Below are 13988 nucleotides of genomic sequence, written 5' to 3'. Positions count from 1 at the left end.
ACGTTCTACAGTGTTTCAATCAAACTAAAACTCGGTATTAAATATAAAAGGGACAGTTGGGTAATAGTAACTCACATTCCTGACACTTTAAGGAAATGGTCTGTGCAAATGGAAATGTTTAGATAATTCTTTTAAAAAAAAATAATTATTGTAATTCCAAGAGGGAAATGTTAATCTCTGTTAAATAGCATGAAATTGGTGCATCCCTCAAGAGATGTAGAAATTGGAAGCAGTACCATGTAGCCAAACAAAACTTGGAAGAGAAAGGAAGAGAAACATTCCAGGAAATAACGTTCCCTCACCTCCTTGCTATGCTATCCAAGAAAGTGTAAAAATAAAAGTGTAGTAAGTGGTTTAAAAGTTTTTGATGCTGCAGCCTCTGCAGCTGTGTGTCTGTATTTAAATATCCATGCAGTTTCCCACCACCACCTGCAAGTATGCAAGTATTAGCTGTCATTTCAGCTGGGTCTGTGGGAAACCCTGCTCACACATCAAGCAGTCCCCAGTGTCTCAGGAGTATGTGCTATCAACTAAAACAGATTGCACCTGTGGAAGAAATGTTTTTGCCCAAATTACAGCTGCTGGTACTGACTGTGCTACAGGATCAAAGACCGAGCGGTGGATCTGAGCAGGTTGTACTGTGACAAAAGGGGAATTTCCTTGTAAAATCATTGCATGCAGCAATGCTGAGTGCTGCAGCCTCGCCAGGCTGTGTGAGCTGCCGTGTGGGCAGGCAGCTGCCTTCCAGGGTGGTGGTGGAAGTTCATGCAGGTAGCTTTGGTGGTCAGCGTAAACCTGGGAGGGGTCCGAGCTGCTGGCTGTGTGTGTTCCCAACAGCACCCGGATGTCTGGGCAAAGACCAAAGACTAAGGGTAGGTTTCTCCTCGCTCAAACTTCAGGGCAAATGTTTCCCAAGGGAATGCAGAAGAGGATGACTTCTACCAAACAGTGAAGCAGAGCAGCTGAGGAAGCTCTAGTCCTGAGTCTCAAACCTGCAGTCGCCGTGTTTGGCTCAGGCACTTCAGCGGGGAGGGGAGACGTGACACCAACAGCACTTGGGGCTATTCAAACCTGGCAGTGCCCAACTAGGCTTTTTCCCACTTGGATTCCCTCTTCACAGTCATACACCAAGTGGGGTGGTTCCCACCCACGTCCCAGAAATTCCTGGTGCTTTCCCATCCCAAAATCCCTCCAGCGCACAGGGACAGAGATGGGGCAATCTGGATTTAGCTCCTCTAGGGACCAGCCTGGGGAGCCCCAGCAGATCCCCCCATGCCACTTTGACCCTGTGGGCTTTTGTTGCAGGGAGTTTGCTGAAGTGCCTTGGTCCCAATGAGGAGATCTTTGAGGAGATCCTTACTTCTTTCTCAGAAAATTAAACTTGGCTTTTTTTTTTTTTTCCCCAGGTTTTGATTTATTTCTTCAGTGTCTGCATTTCCTGGGTGGTCTCTGTCTTCATTTCTGCTGGCAAAAGGAAAAAAAAAAAGGAAAGGAAAGCAAGTTTCTGTCGGGTTTAGGTTTTCTTTTTGTATGTGCCATCCACAGAAATGACTGTAAGATTATGCTTCTCATGAAAATTACCATTTTATTTCATTTTGTTGTTATTTTTTATGTTTGTTTTTTTTTTTCAGTGTGGGGAGGAATGGGCATTTTCAACAATATGCTTAGTGGTCTGTTTTTAACGCATATGGTTTTGCAGTTTTTTAACCCATTGGGTGTCTCCCCTTTTTGGATGATGCAACGAGGCACATTTCTGCTCCTCATGCAGTCCCGGTCAAAGGGGTGCTTGCTGGGGCAACCTGTCTGGCTTAATCCTTCCATTCAACCCAGGATCTAACGGGGCAGTTTGTCACCATGGCCTCCTGATTGTGTCTCTACCCATGGGACAGTACATCAGCAAAATATTTGGTGTCTATATGGCCGCCTTGACTTGTGTTGCCAGAGCACTTCCCTCACTGTCCCTTGCCCAGCTGTTTGGTAACGTTAGTATAGCTGGAGATTTCTAGCACTACAACTGTGTTTAGGGGCAATCAAACCCTTTGTTTCCCTTGGAATAAAAATGGTACAGCAGGAGACAGACCCTATTTTTCAGGGAGGAAAATCCCCATCAGCTTCACCATTCAATCACGAATCATGACGCACGCATTGGCAATGTGCCTGCTGGTGTACAAGGCTTCTGAGACAAACAGACCATTTCTCCTTGAGCAGAAGGATTCATATTCATTCATCTCGAGCAACAAATGCTCCTTCACTCCCTAACCTAGCAGACTGGTTGGTTTCTCTGCAGTCACATCTCCTTCCTCTGTCTGTGGGTATTACCATAAGTGTGCCTGGCAGCAGTGAAATCCCATTTTCTTTCTTTCTTTTTCCTTTTTTTTTTTAATGGCTCATATTTCACCTGTAATGGAAACCCCACTATTTGTTCACATGACTATTAAACCCATCACTTTACACGGCAGCCGTTGAAGCAGGTTTTGATTTACCCCAGCCTGGCCTTAGAAGGAAGAGGAAAACTGAGAACACCATTGCTGAGGACCTCCTTGGCAGCCCCATCAAACCAGCCTGACATTTAAGCTGCACGCAGGGAATTAGTTGCCCTACAATGATGTTGGGACTCCCTCCTGTGATCCCTTCAGCAGATAGCAACAAGAGCCAGGTGGTTGGAGCAGCCAGGTATTGAAGTTCTCGGGACCAGGAGATGGCACCTTCTTTCCTTTGCCCCTTCTCTGCATTTGAGGGGTGCTCTTGCAAGGCTGCAGGAGGCTACTCAGTCACACAACTGCCTAAAACACGTCACACGACTGCCTAAAACACGCCTGTGTGCTCACACCCGATGTCTGGAGAGGAGCTGTCACTGCCTGGCAGCGGCTCCTTTTGGCACCCAGCAGGGGTGAATCGACTGCTGCTGCTGCTGAGGATTTTCGCCATTTATTTTTGCTGACTTGTAGCAATTCGCACCTTGTTCCCAGAGTCCTGGGTCTGCTCCCTTTTTTTTTTTTTTTTTCTGCCTTGTGGGAAGTAATTAATCTGCTTTGAAGGTTTTCTGCTCAAACGGGGACAGCAGGACCCCTTGCTGTAGAGTGGCAAAAGGAGACAGATCATTTCTCCAAGTCTTCTTTTTAGGGAAGAAAGTGCTGGCCTGGGCATCTGGCAGAGGTGTCTTGAGATCAGGAGTTAAATAAATTGTCTGGTGTCAGTGCCCTCAGCTTGTTTTACATGATAAGGACAAAACTCCCTATGGCTTTGGCTGTAATAAGAAAAAAAGAAAAAAAAAAAAAAGAAACAACAGCCTCTGGAGGGTGGAAATATGAACTGGGTTAGTACTTAATTAAGTTGCCTATTAACAGTTGTGTAGCGGCTTGGAAGAATTTTAATGTACCAATTAAAGAAAGGAGCTATCTCCTCGGCTTTCCACCACCTCTGGGGACGCTGTCAAGAATGGGAAGCTTCGCAGATCAAGTGCTGTTTATTTTGCTTCTCCTAGCTTGTTAAAAAGTGTTCTAAATTTGGGATGTGGCGGATGCCCATGGACATGGTTGCTTCTGCGACGCAGTGAAGCATCAGCCGTCTGATAAGGATTAGCATAGGAAAGAAACAGGAACATAATGCTGCCTGACCCCATAAAAAACTTGTTTCTTAAGGTTTCTCTGCATTGCTCCATGAGGAGGAAGGGATTTGGGGCAGCTCCTTCATGAGCTCACCTGGCTCTGTTGTAAACAGCAGGCATGGGGGGCTCTCTCCTCTGCTTGTGCCTTGTGCAAAGTGACTCAAGAACATTGCTCTGTTAGGTGTCTCCTAATTTACAGCCAAAAGCTATTTGAGGCCATTTTAGACCTATTTGTTCATTTACTCAAATTGCTCTTTCTCCTTGGCTGGGCTTCCAAATGAGCTGCTGAAGAGCAGCTGTACCTCGATCGCTGCCCACAAGCTCCTTCTTGTCCTTCCTCCAGGAGGAACTTGTGCGATGAGCCATCAGCAAAACCACGGTCAGAGGTGGCATTTAACCATCACGTTTTGCTGGCTGGAGGCTGGCATGTCCACTGGGGAAGTGACAGCTCTCCAGCCACAGCCCTTTGTGGTAGGCTTGGCTGGAGGACAGGGACTTGAGTCACCCCTCCAGTGCTGAGACCATTTCTGCTTGCTGACACAGGGAAACGGAGGCTGAGCAAACCCCACTGAGTCCTCAAAAGCTGAAGCTGATCTGATGTAAATGGTCAAACACCTGCAAAACATTAGGCAGAGGGGGAGCACGTTTGGGCTCAGTTCATAGAAATTTGGTGCACCTGGCTGGGGCTGGGCTGGCTGCAGCTCCCACAGGGTTCCCTTGGGGCAGTGCTTCTCAGCACCTGGCACACCCCCATCACTAAAAAGTTCAAAACCATCCCCAAAAACAGTGCTGGCTGCAAATGACTGTTTTTCTGCTTCCTGAGGCTGACCAAGCCAAATGTGGCCTGCTGTTCAAATGCACTTTGCTCCCAACCCTGTGTTTCCTCACCAGAGGCGCTGCTACACTGCTACTAGCAAAGAAGTCAGCTCTAGAAGTCACGGAGCCTCACAGAGATGCTTTAACACAAGTAAGTGTAGAGGAAAGTTTTTTTATTTGGGTATTTTAGCTCCCTAACATTGGGAGTGTTGTCTCATTAAGGCCCTTTCCAGATTTTACTGGGATAACCTAGAAATCAGTTGGAATGTCGCACCAGGCCGTTTGGGTTAGCAAGGTGTAAAATGTGGATTGAGAGGTGATAGCAGGGTGCAGAAACTTAGGTCAGAAAACTATAAAGACAGAGGTCTAAATTCCTCTATGAAAGCAGTAGCAGATAAGGAGGGGACTCTGTGTCTCCCCTCCCAGGGCTTGATCTGGGGGTGAGTGTTACTGTTGATAATGCTGCTGGTGATCCTGACCACGAACATGTGCAGAGCACACAGAGCCAGCAGAGAGCAGCCTAAGTCATACGAAAGAATAGAGAATATTTCTTTCTCTGTCTCTCTCTTTTAAATTAATACATTGCTTATTTTTGTACTGGCCTGGGGTTGGTGAATGCTGCAGGGGAGTTTTGTTGCCTCGCTCCCGCAATGCACTGTCTGCAGAGCCCCACTTCCACTCTCAGATTAGTTTGGAGAAAAAAAAAATCCAATCGCATCCTTCATCATTTGTCAGATACCTGCCAGTGGCTTGCTCCAGCTCTGGCATCACAGACTGCAGAGGCTGAAGGCATGCTCCCGTGTGGGCACTCAGCTACGTGCTCTTTCCTGCAGCATCGCTGGGGCAGTGTATGGGGGTGAGCACAAAACCTGTCCCTGCCTCTGCAGCTCACAGAGCTGCACTGGTCTGCTCCTGCTTAAAAATCAGGCTGGGATATGTTCCCTGCTGGGGCAGCATGTTGTAAAACACTCCCAAAATGAGCATTAGCCAGCTGGAGGGGGTCTACTGGGGCCTTCAGTAACCCGTACACCACCCCAGCATCGTGTCAAGCAGCCCTGGCCAGGCGTCCCAGCTCACTGCACCCAGTCCCTTGGCTCTGTGCATCCTCTCTCCCATGCAGATGCTGCTGTGTGTGTGACAGGGGACTCAGCAAGAGTCCTCCGTGTCCATTTGCATTTGGATCATGTCTTCTGATAAACACTGCCGTGTTCCTCTTGAGGTTTGAATAGAAAATGAGCTGGGGGATTTCAGGCGAAGGTAGCATTAGCTTGGAGCTCCAAAGACTTCTAGGAGGGGCTTTAAGGAGCTTGGAGCGGTTGTGAGAATATCTCTGCTCAAATCCAAACAGGCAGCTTGGTAAGTGCAAAGTTGAGGAAAGTGTCTTCTCCCCCTTGTATGCTATTAATATTTAGGGCTGGCCGTCAATTATTCATTTCTTCAGGGTGTGCTTTTATCATCTCAGTGCTACAGGATTAGCTTGTGCACCATCTCTGGGCACTCAGAAAAGACCCTTCCATAAGATTTGTGAAACTTCATATCTGAGAGGCCTTTTGCAAGCAAAATATATGCCATGCCATTAGTCAGAAAAAGCAAATCTTTCCCATCCTCACCCACAGCTCCTTTAAGACCACACATTGCTGAGCATTAGCAGATGTACAGGATCCAGCCGTGGCTGGAGGATGGATAACCCAGCATGGCTTGATTAGAGGTTGGGTCCATTATGTGCTTCTTATGCAAGAAATTGGAGATGCTTAATGATGTTTTCCAGGTGGATGCTCAAAAGAGGGGAAGGTCTTGAGGGCTTCCCACAAGGCAGAGCTGACCTCTGCTGCGGTTGTGGGTGCTGGCTGCTTAAAGAGATTCAAAAACTAGCTGAAGGGCAAATCTGGGGGAAAAAAAAAATCCCTCTAGACTGTTAAACTGCAGATTGCTGAAGGCTAGAAGAGGAGTTTGGCAAAATACTACTGAATTTTTGCCCTGCTTTTGTAATCCAGGAGTCCTTTGTGTGCTGCAGGTGGGGAGAAGTCCCCCGAAGGAACTTAGGGGTGCAGGGCTGTGCTGTGAGCTGTGGGAGCCTGAACGCGTTGTCTCCTCCCATTACAGCAGCAGGGCACAGCTGGAAGGCACCTGGGTCCTGCAAAAACATCTGGGGGCCATTTTGTCATTGAACAGCTGTGCTGGGAGGTGTGCCGGAGAGATCTGCCTCTGAGCACCTTTTAGACTAGCGTCTGTGCTGGGATGGATCATCAGAAACTCACCGTTAGGTAATTATCTAATTATAAGGCTTATTAAGTACATGACTCAATTGCCTAACATGGAGGCTGGGACACATGCATATAGGAAATTTGCCATGGATGCTTGCTCCAGTGACCCACAGCCAGATCCCAGACCTGAGACCAGCTCCGTGCACTTCCATTGCCCTTGGCACAGCCTGCTCCTTTGCCTGAGCTGTGGACAAATCGAAGTAAGCGGTGATTAAATAGTCCGAATTATTGACATCCGCACTATAAATATCTGACTTGTTAATAGCCTGTCTTCCTGCTGGGTCACAAAGCCTGACAGTAATTTTGCTTAAAAAAAAAAAAAATCACCAAATTGCATGTTTCGACGCACAGCTTGATCAGGGTGGGGTCTGGGAAGAATCCTTGTCATTTGCTAAAATATTCCTTCAGTTTAATTAAGTAAAGTCAACCCTGGAGTTAGCATTCCCTTGCTCTTTCAGGAGCCTGAGCTCCTGTGAGAGGCATGCGAGCACAGTGCTGCTGCGATCGCTGCAATTTCAGTTGGTCAAAATGAGGGAAAAACAGGCTTTTTTTTTTCCTGCTTTTTGAAAATATTTTGTAGGGTAACTCTTCTCTGGGATGAGATGATAAAAGCCATGAACAGTTTTACTAGCAAGAAGCCTGGGAAAATATTGGGATGAAAAAATGACATCCATCAAACATTTTGTTTTCAGAGGATGTGAATATACTGACAACTCTAATTAAACATAGCCAATTGGATTAATTTCTTAAGAAAAAAAAAGATTTGCAAATTTTCCAGTTAGAAATGGTTGGATAAGGCATTCTGACAAGTTTTGAAAGGGCATTAGAATATTTTTGGGCATAAACCTGATGAAACCTGGCTGAAACCCTAAACCAAAACTGAAGTCAAACATTTTGCTAAAAAAAAAAAATCCTGACTCTGTGATCGTGCAGTTTCTGAGAAACACGAGCAGCAGCAAAGATGCACGAGGTGTGTGTTCTGGTCCGTGCTGTTTGATTTGAGGTCGGTGGAGAGAAATTGGAGCCCCAGCACTGGGCAGGAAGCAGTAGGCCAGACTGCCCTTGTTTTGGGATAGCTACTTCCTGCGAAGCCCAGGCTAAAACATAACCTCTCCTACAAAATGCTCCCCTGAAAGCGCTGTTGGTTTTGCTAAAGGGAGCGGCCTGACAGAGAGACCCCCTCCCTCGCCCCTCCTCACAGGGTCTTTCCGCCAAAAGCTGCAAACACACTTTATATTAAAGCCTCAGTGTAGCTACAAGGCAGCTCGGTAGGACTCAGTTTTTAATGGCTAAATATCATCAGAGACGATGTTTTGTGTGCTGCCTCTTGCTCTCAGAGCACTGGTTATCTTCTCTTAACCGGGTTTGGGTTCTGTGAGTGACCCTGCATGCCTGGGCCCTGAGCTGGGGGTGGGTGACAGGACTTGTGCATGGCAGCTGATGTTGCTTTAGCTGTCAGCTCTTAGTAAAAATAAACCTTGAACCCTACCAGACCAAGCTATAAAATCACGTGGGTCGCATTTTAGTCACTGTCAGCACAGCACACTCTGCTTCTGGCTCGGAGGGGGCTGCACGGTGCCCGGCCAGCTCACTGACCATGGTATAGACAGAGCGATGGAGATCAGGCCAAGCCAATGCTCCAGCAGGAGATGTGGCACTGTCAGAGTGGGGCTGTCCCCAGGGAATGGTTTTGTGCAGGAGTACCCCTACTCTCATCAACCTGGCCTGCTGTCTCCTGCCCTCTCTCTGTAGGCTGACGGATCTGGGTCCAGTTAGACCTACAGCAGGAGAAGAAGAAGATGGGTTCCCAGATTAAGGTGGAATAATTGTAAAAATCCAAAAAAGATTCAGATGCTGAATCAAGAGAAGACACCCGCTGGTGCCAGAAAAGCACCAGCAGCACAACCAACCTGATAATGACCCTGCAGTACAGCAGGTTCCCATTACCTTTAAAGAGCAAAGCAAGTGAGCTTTATGCTGCTGTGGTCAAGCATTTAAAAGTAGTTTTAATAACCATGTAATGTTTAATACAAGCCATCCCATCATTAGTAACAGTCTGCTTAGCATCAGAGTTGTACTGCAGATGCCTGATTTTGCTGGTTCTGAAACATCAGCAAATTTTGTTTTAATCTGTAGCTGTAGAGCTAGAAATAGTCACTGTAAGGATGATATTGTTTTGCATTCAGTGCATTTATTGACGTGAGAAAATCAGCAAGCATTAATTTAAGTGATTAATTCAGGCAGGAACATGCAAATGCGAAGACTGGATGCAAGCACACAGACCACGTGTTGCAAAACTGTAGTCTGGTTCCTCAGCTTCTGACAAGCAGGCAGAAAAAAGAACAAGTGGGGAAAATCCTTGTATTCACTACCTTGCAGCAAGCCTTTTGTGTATGGAGAGCGAGCACCATTTGCGCTGAAAGTGCTGGTATTGATGAAGGGTTTGGGATGGGTTTGGGGCTGGGACTCAGCTGCCTGGTGGCAGAAAGCTGGCCAGGAAGGAGACCCACGGTTATGGTGGGCAGGGAACTGGTCATGAGGTTTAACAAAACAGGTCAGTGTCACCTGGAGACTTTGTGTGCAAGGGAGTCTCCCTCTATGAGTGAGAAAGCATGACCCCTCCCTGCTCTGTACATTGTGTATTGAATAAGGCTCTCCATGACACTTTCACACCACTTGACAACACGAAAAGTGCTTTTAAAAGAAAGAAAACAGCCCAGGGAGAACAGCCTTTCCAGAGAGCCCTCCTCATCTGCTCAGGAATGGTCAAAGGACCCACACAAGCTCTGCCCTGGTGAATGGGGCAGGGATTGAATTGGAGCCCAGCATAAATTGCTCTTCAGTTAGCATGGTCCCCCAGGCTCAGGGTGACTTTTGGGAAGATGACAGCCATCATGCTGTCCATCTCAGTGGGATGCTCCCCACAGCCCTGCAGTAGAGGAGCCACTGTAGTGATTTGTTCTCCCCTTTTAAGAACCAAACACTGCATACGTCCCAGCTGGCAAAGGCAAACTAGATCATTAAGACAATTGAAACTGTGTGGGTTACAGAGAAACAAATGAAAAAATGAGTCTGAGATGCATTCACATTTTGCACATTTAATGGGATAAACCCCCAAGCCTATAATATTAAATCAGAATGTCAAAGAGAGAGCTTATGTTAATTTAATTAAAGACAGCATCCTGGTGCACATGGATAAGGAGCAGAATTAATATTGTGCACCACCCACTAATTTTGCCTGCCATGGGTTGTACATAGCCTGGATGTCCTGATGTGCTCACAGCTCTGTTAATCTGAACAGGGTGAGTATCCCCCTGCCACTCTGCCAAAACTGGGCAGGGTTGAATTTTATTCTTCTCATTTCCAAACCTGTCAAACTGTGCGTGAATATTACCAATGGCACAAATCTAAGCACTAATTCATCTGTCTGTGCTGGAGAGGTGGGAGTCCTTGGCTGCCTTCACTTCCAGTGGGGCAAAAGAGAGGAATTCCTCAAAGATGCCTGGCAGTAAGTGCTATGGACATCCCTCTACCCTTTGTACATCTTCAGTCCTACCAGCTCAAATGTTTACCTCACCTCCTTATGTGCTGGACCCTGGCAAAAAATAGCTGATTCTTCAGGAAATTGCCTCTAGGCCTAACTCAAACTCAGCCAAGCTAATAGGAGCCTTCTGGTGGCTCTGAAAGGGTATGGATCAAATGGTTTGCTTGTCGCAGAGTAGGATGCAGAAAAGAGTTCGTGGCTTTGTGCAACGTGTTGTGCAGAACCTGAAAAACATGTTAAGGTCCCTGAAAGTTTCCTGGCAGCACCAAAAGCTGTGAGAGGGTGCCCTGCAAAGAAACCCACTTGTACACAGATGTCTGCATTCTGCAGCAGACTGAGACACTTGTTCAGAAGGCCACCTATGCCCATTAGCTGCCCTTCTACTAAAAATGAGCTTCTCAGATGGCAAATACCTACTCATTAGAGCTAGAAAAACTGAGACCCCAAGCCAGGCATGAGATCTGCAATAGTTAGGACTTGGGTTTACCTCCCACTAAAAGGAATGAATGAAGTAAGTTATTAGGTTACTTGCCTGAGGAGTTGTAATGTCAGACCCCAAGAGGAGTTGGAAGGACTGCTCTCCCCCCTTGAAATTTCTTGCTGGCTATCGCATATTCTTTTATCATCTCACTTTAAACTGAAAGCACTCTACATTTTTCTCTATGACTGTATTGCAGAACATAACTTGGGAATGATCTGAATAGGAAGGTCTGACAGATTGCTTTTTGTGAGGGCTCTTTAGGGGAAAAAAGCAGACATGACCCTTTGCTAAATTACACCTGTGTTAAAGTAATGCATAGCCACTGCTATTGACAGCATCACACCTGGCTAAATGATCATGAATAGAGGACTGGGACCTGCATTATATTATTTTTCATTTAGCAGAGCTGCTATGGTTTCCCCTGAGTCCAGGGGAGCCTAGAAAAAACCTTCTCTGATCTGTCCTTTTCCTAGGTTTGGGAGGTCATTAGAGATGGTGAATCAGCCACATCTTCAATCTAGCAGTTTGGGGCACTTGAAATGTACACAGTGGCTGGATTTCAATTTCTCAAGGACATTTCATTATTTCCATCCACAGAGTGGGAGCAAGCCGTAGGTGATTTGTGAGAAAGGAATTTGAATTCATTTTATTGGGTGCTAGCTGCTGAACTGCAGTCATCAGAAAACAGCTTTTGGTCTGTCCTCTGTCCACTGCCATGAGATGATCCATCCTTTCCCTGTTCTGCATCTTTTCCCTGTAACTGGGTGGGAGCTGGGTTGTGTGGCTCTATGCCTGCTCTCCGTGCCCAGGAAAGGATTCTTGGTTCATTTCCTGGAGCCTGGGAAGAAATAACATTTCTTGTTCATAAAAGCTCTGGCTCTGCTGACACAAAACCATCCACCAACCTTAAAAAACAGAGTACAGCCAGTGCTTGGCCTTTGGGCCGTGCCCTGCTGATCCTTTCCCTGAGGAGCAGGAGAGGGCCTAGGCCACGGGGCAGCAGCACCGACAGCCCCTCCTGGGGCACCCCACGTGGCTTCAACAGGAGCTCCTGGTGAGCAGAGCTGCACCAGGATTTTTTCTTAACCCTATTCCTCCCCTGCTCCTCTCCATGCTGCAGATTTCCATCCCTAGAGCGAGCATTTCTGGCTGAGCCTTGGACTGCTTTCACTCAATATTTTTGCCTTGGTCCCAACTCCGCCATTTACTGTGCCCCTGGAGGGCCATGGGCAGCTGGGGCCTGAGCCTGGTCGTGGCTGTGTCCTGCCACCAAAGGGCCCCCTCTGAGCAGCTGTGGGATGCTGACTGAGCTGGAGAGTGGGGAGAGGAGACACAAGGCACACAGAGAGCCACAGGCTTGGCGAGGAGGCAGCAAGCAAGCTGGCTTCCAGTGAGCCTGGAGAAGAGCCATGGCTAAAGGAGGAAAACATGGTGGTGGTGTTGGGAAGATAATAATCATGTAATAATCATGTCTGTCTGTGCATCTGTGGTTTGCTCGACATTTTCCTTTTTTTTTTTTTTTTTTTTTTCCTGCTGACAAGTATTTGAAATTATGAAGGTAGAGGTGCCTTGATAATTAAGGCTTGCTGCTACAAGGCTTGCTCTGTAATTGTCTTGTTCATGATTTCGCAGGCGTGAAAACATGGATAGGGAGTGATGATGTGTGTTTTCCGGTGAGAGCAGGAGGCTGGTCTCGTTTCATGGGGGACTTCATGTGCCTGTACATGCGCTGGTACCACAGCATAGGGGGTGAGTGTGGCATGTCCAGCCACCCTCCCCACCCCCCAAAAATATATATATTCCCTATGGATATTTCTTCACAGAATTACGAGGGTGATAAACTAGCAATTGGAAAAAACTAGAGCAACCAAAGCGCATCTGTTACATCCTACAGTCCTACAAGCTGGACGCCACTCTGCTGAAAGCCACAATTATTAATGTAAAGGACAACTGATTTGAAATCCTGGTGAAGTCACCTGGGGCATGTTTTCCACCCTTACCAGGGCTAAACTTTGGATTAGGGCACTGCACAGAGCAGCTTTCCCAAAGCAAGTACTGCTCCTGGGTTTGAAGGTGAACACAAACTGGCTGGGCTCAGCTTGCTGGAAAGGACGGGCCCTGTGCAGGGGAGTTTGCACTGTGGCTGTGTGCTCAGGCTGCGCAAAAAAACTCCTGGGGTTCCCGTATGAATATTGCAGTCAAAAATGCTGTGGAAAGTTCCTGTCTTTCTACTGTCCTTCAGAAACTGCCAGCTGGAGGGGGAGGACCTTTTGTTGCAGTGATCAAGATTTATCAGGAAATCAGACACTTTTTTGTGTTCTCCTCTCCTTTGTTTTTGCAAAGGATTTCCTGCCTTTCATGATTGCCAACTGCCGTGCTGCAGGAGCTTTTAGGAGGCACCAAATACAGCCCTACAGAGCTCCTGAAACAAACTTTTTAGCCAGCTGAAGTGGAAGGATGGGCCCCTGTCCTGGCAGCTTTGGTCATCTGTATTCATCTATGCTACAACAATCCTTCCTGTAAAGCCAGCCATATGCTCTGGGTACAGCTGCGTGACTAATCCTTAAGTAATCGTTTATGTGGGGAATGTCACTCCTGGGTGTACTATTTGTTGGTCCATAACTATACATTTTTAAGGGGAGCAGGCTGAAATAATCTAATCAGCCTTTCCTGAAGGGGCATACGATCCCCTGCCCTTTCTCCTCATCCCCAGCAGAGCACAAGAAGCGCATGGATGTGTGGGTGAAGAGGTGGCAATGTGAGTCCCAAGGAGAGGAGGGGTATCTGGATGCTGATTACAGTGTGAAGGGTGGACTTTATGAAGGAGAAAGCACAGGGTGCAACAGTTTGAGAAAATCTTATCTACTGGCTGTTGGTGCTGTATGCTGTAGGGCAGTGCAGTCCCAGGGCACTCCTCGAAGTCATGGTGGGAGTCACAACACTGTGCCTCGTGGTGTGATGCTCTGTGGCTGGAGAACATCTGGGATCCCCTGATTGAGGCTACATCATTGCCACTCTGTACTGTGTGAGTTACAGCACAAGCATTTCCAGTCCAGGCCGCGACACTCCAGCATTCAGATCTTTTGAACACAAGTGTTTCTAAGAACACAGGACACAGGTATCTCCAGATATCTTCACAACTGGAAAAATAGAGGTTCAGGTTTTGTACTCAACCCTACTGGTAAAAAACGTACCAGAAATTCTTTCTGTTTCCCCACCCAGCTATTCTCCCTGTGCCTGGGGATCTCTTGAGTGCTGGTCCCTCAAGACTCTTGG

General features: G+C 47.1%; 1 long non-coding RNA gene across 1 annotated transcript; it reads left to right on the top strand.

The window, feature by feature from the left end:
* The first annotated feature begins 4314 nt into the window (after nucleotides 1–4314).
* Nucleotides 4315–10507, top strand: LOC137859543 (uncharacterized). Its single transcript, XR_011098368.1, has 3 exons — nucleotides 4315–4574; nucleotides 6527–6687; nucleotides 8928–10507. It is a non-coding gene; the product is annotated as an uncharacterized lncRNA (long non-coding RNA).
* The last annotated feature ends 3481 nt before the right edge of the window (nucleotides 10508–13988 follow it).

This window comes from Anas acuta, chromosome 7 (genome assembly GCF_963932015.1).
Source record: "Anas acuta chromosome 7, bAnaAcu1.1, whole genome shotgun sequence".
NCBI lineage: Eukaryota > Metazoa > Chordata > Aves > Anseriformes > Anatidae > Anas > Anas acuta.
Note: the sequence above shows the minus strand (reverse complement) of the source record. Positions and strands in the feature narration are given on the sequence as shown.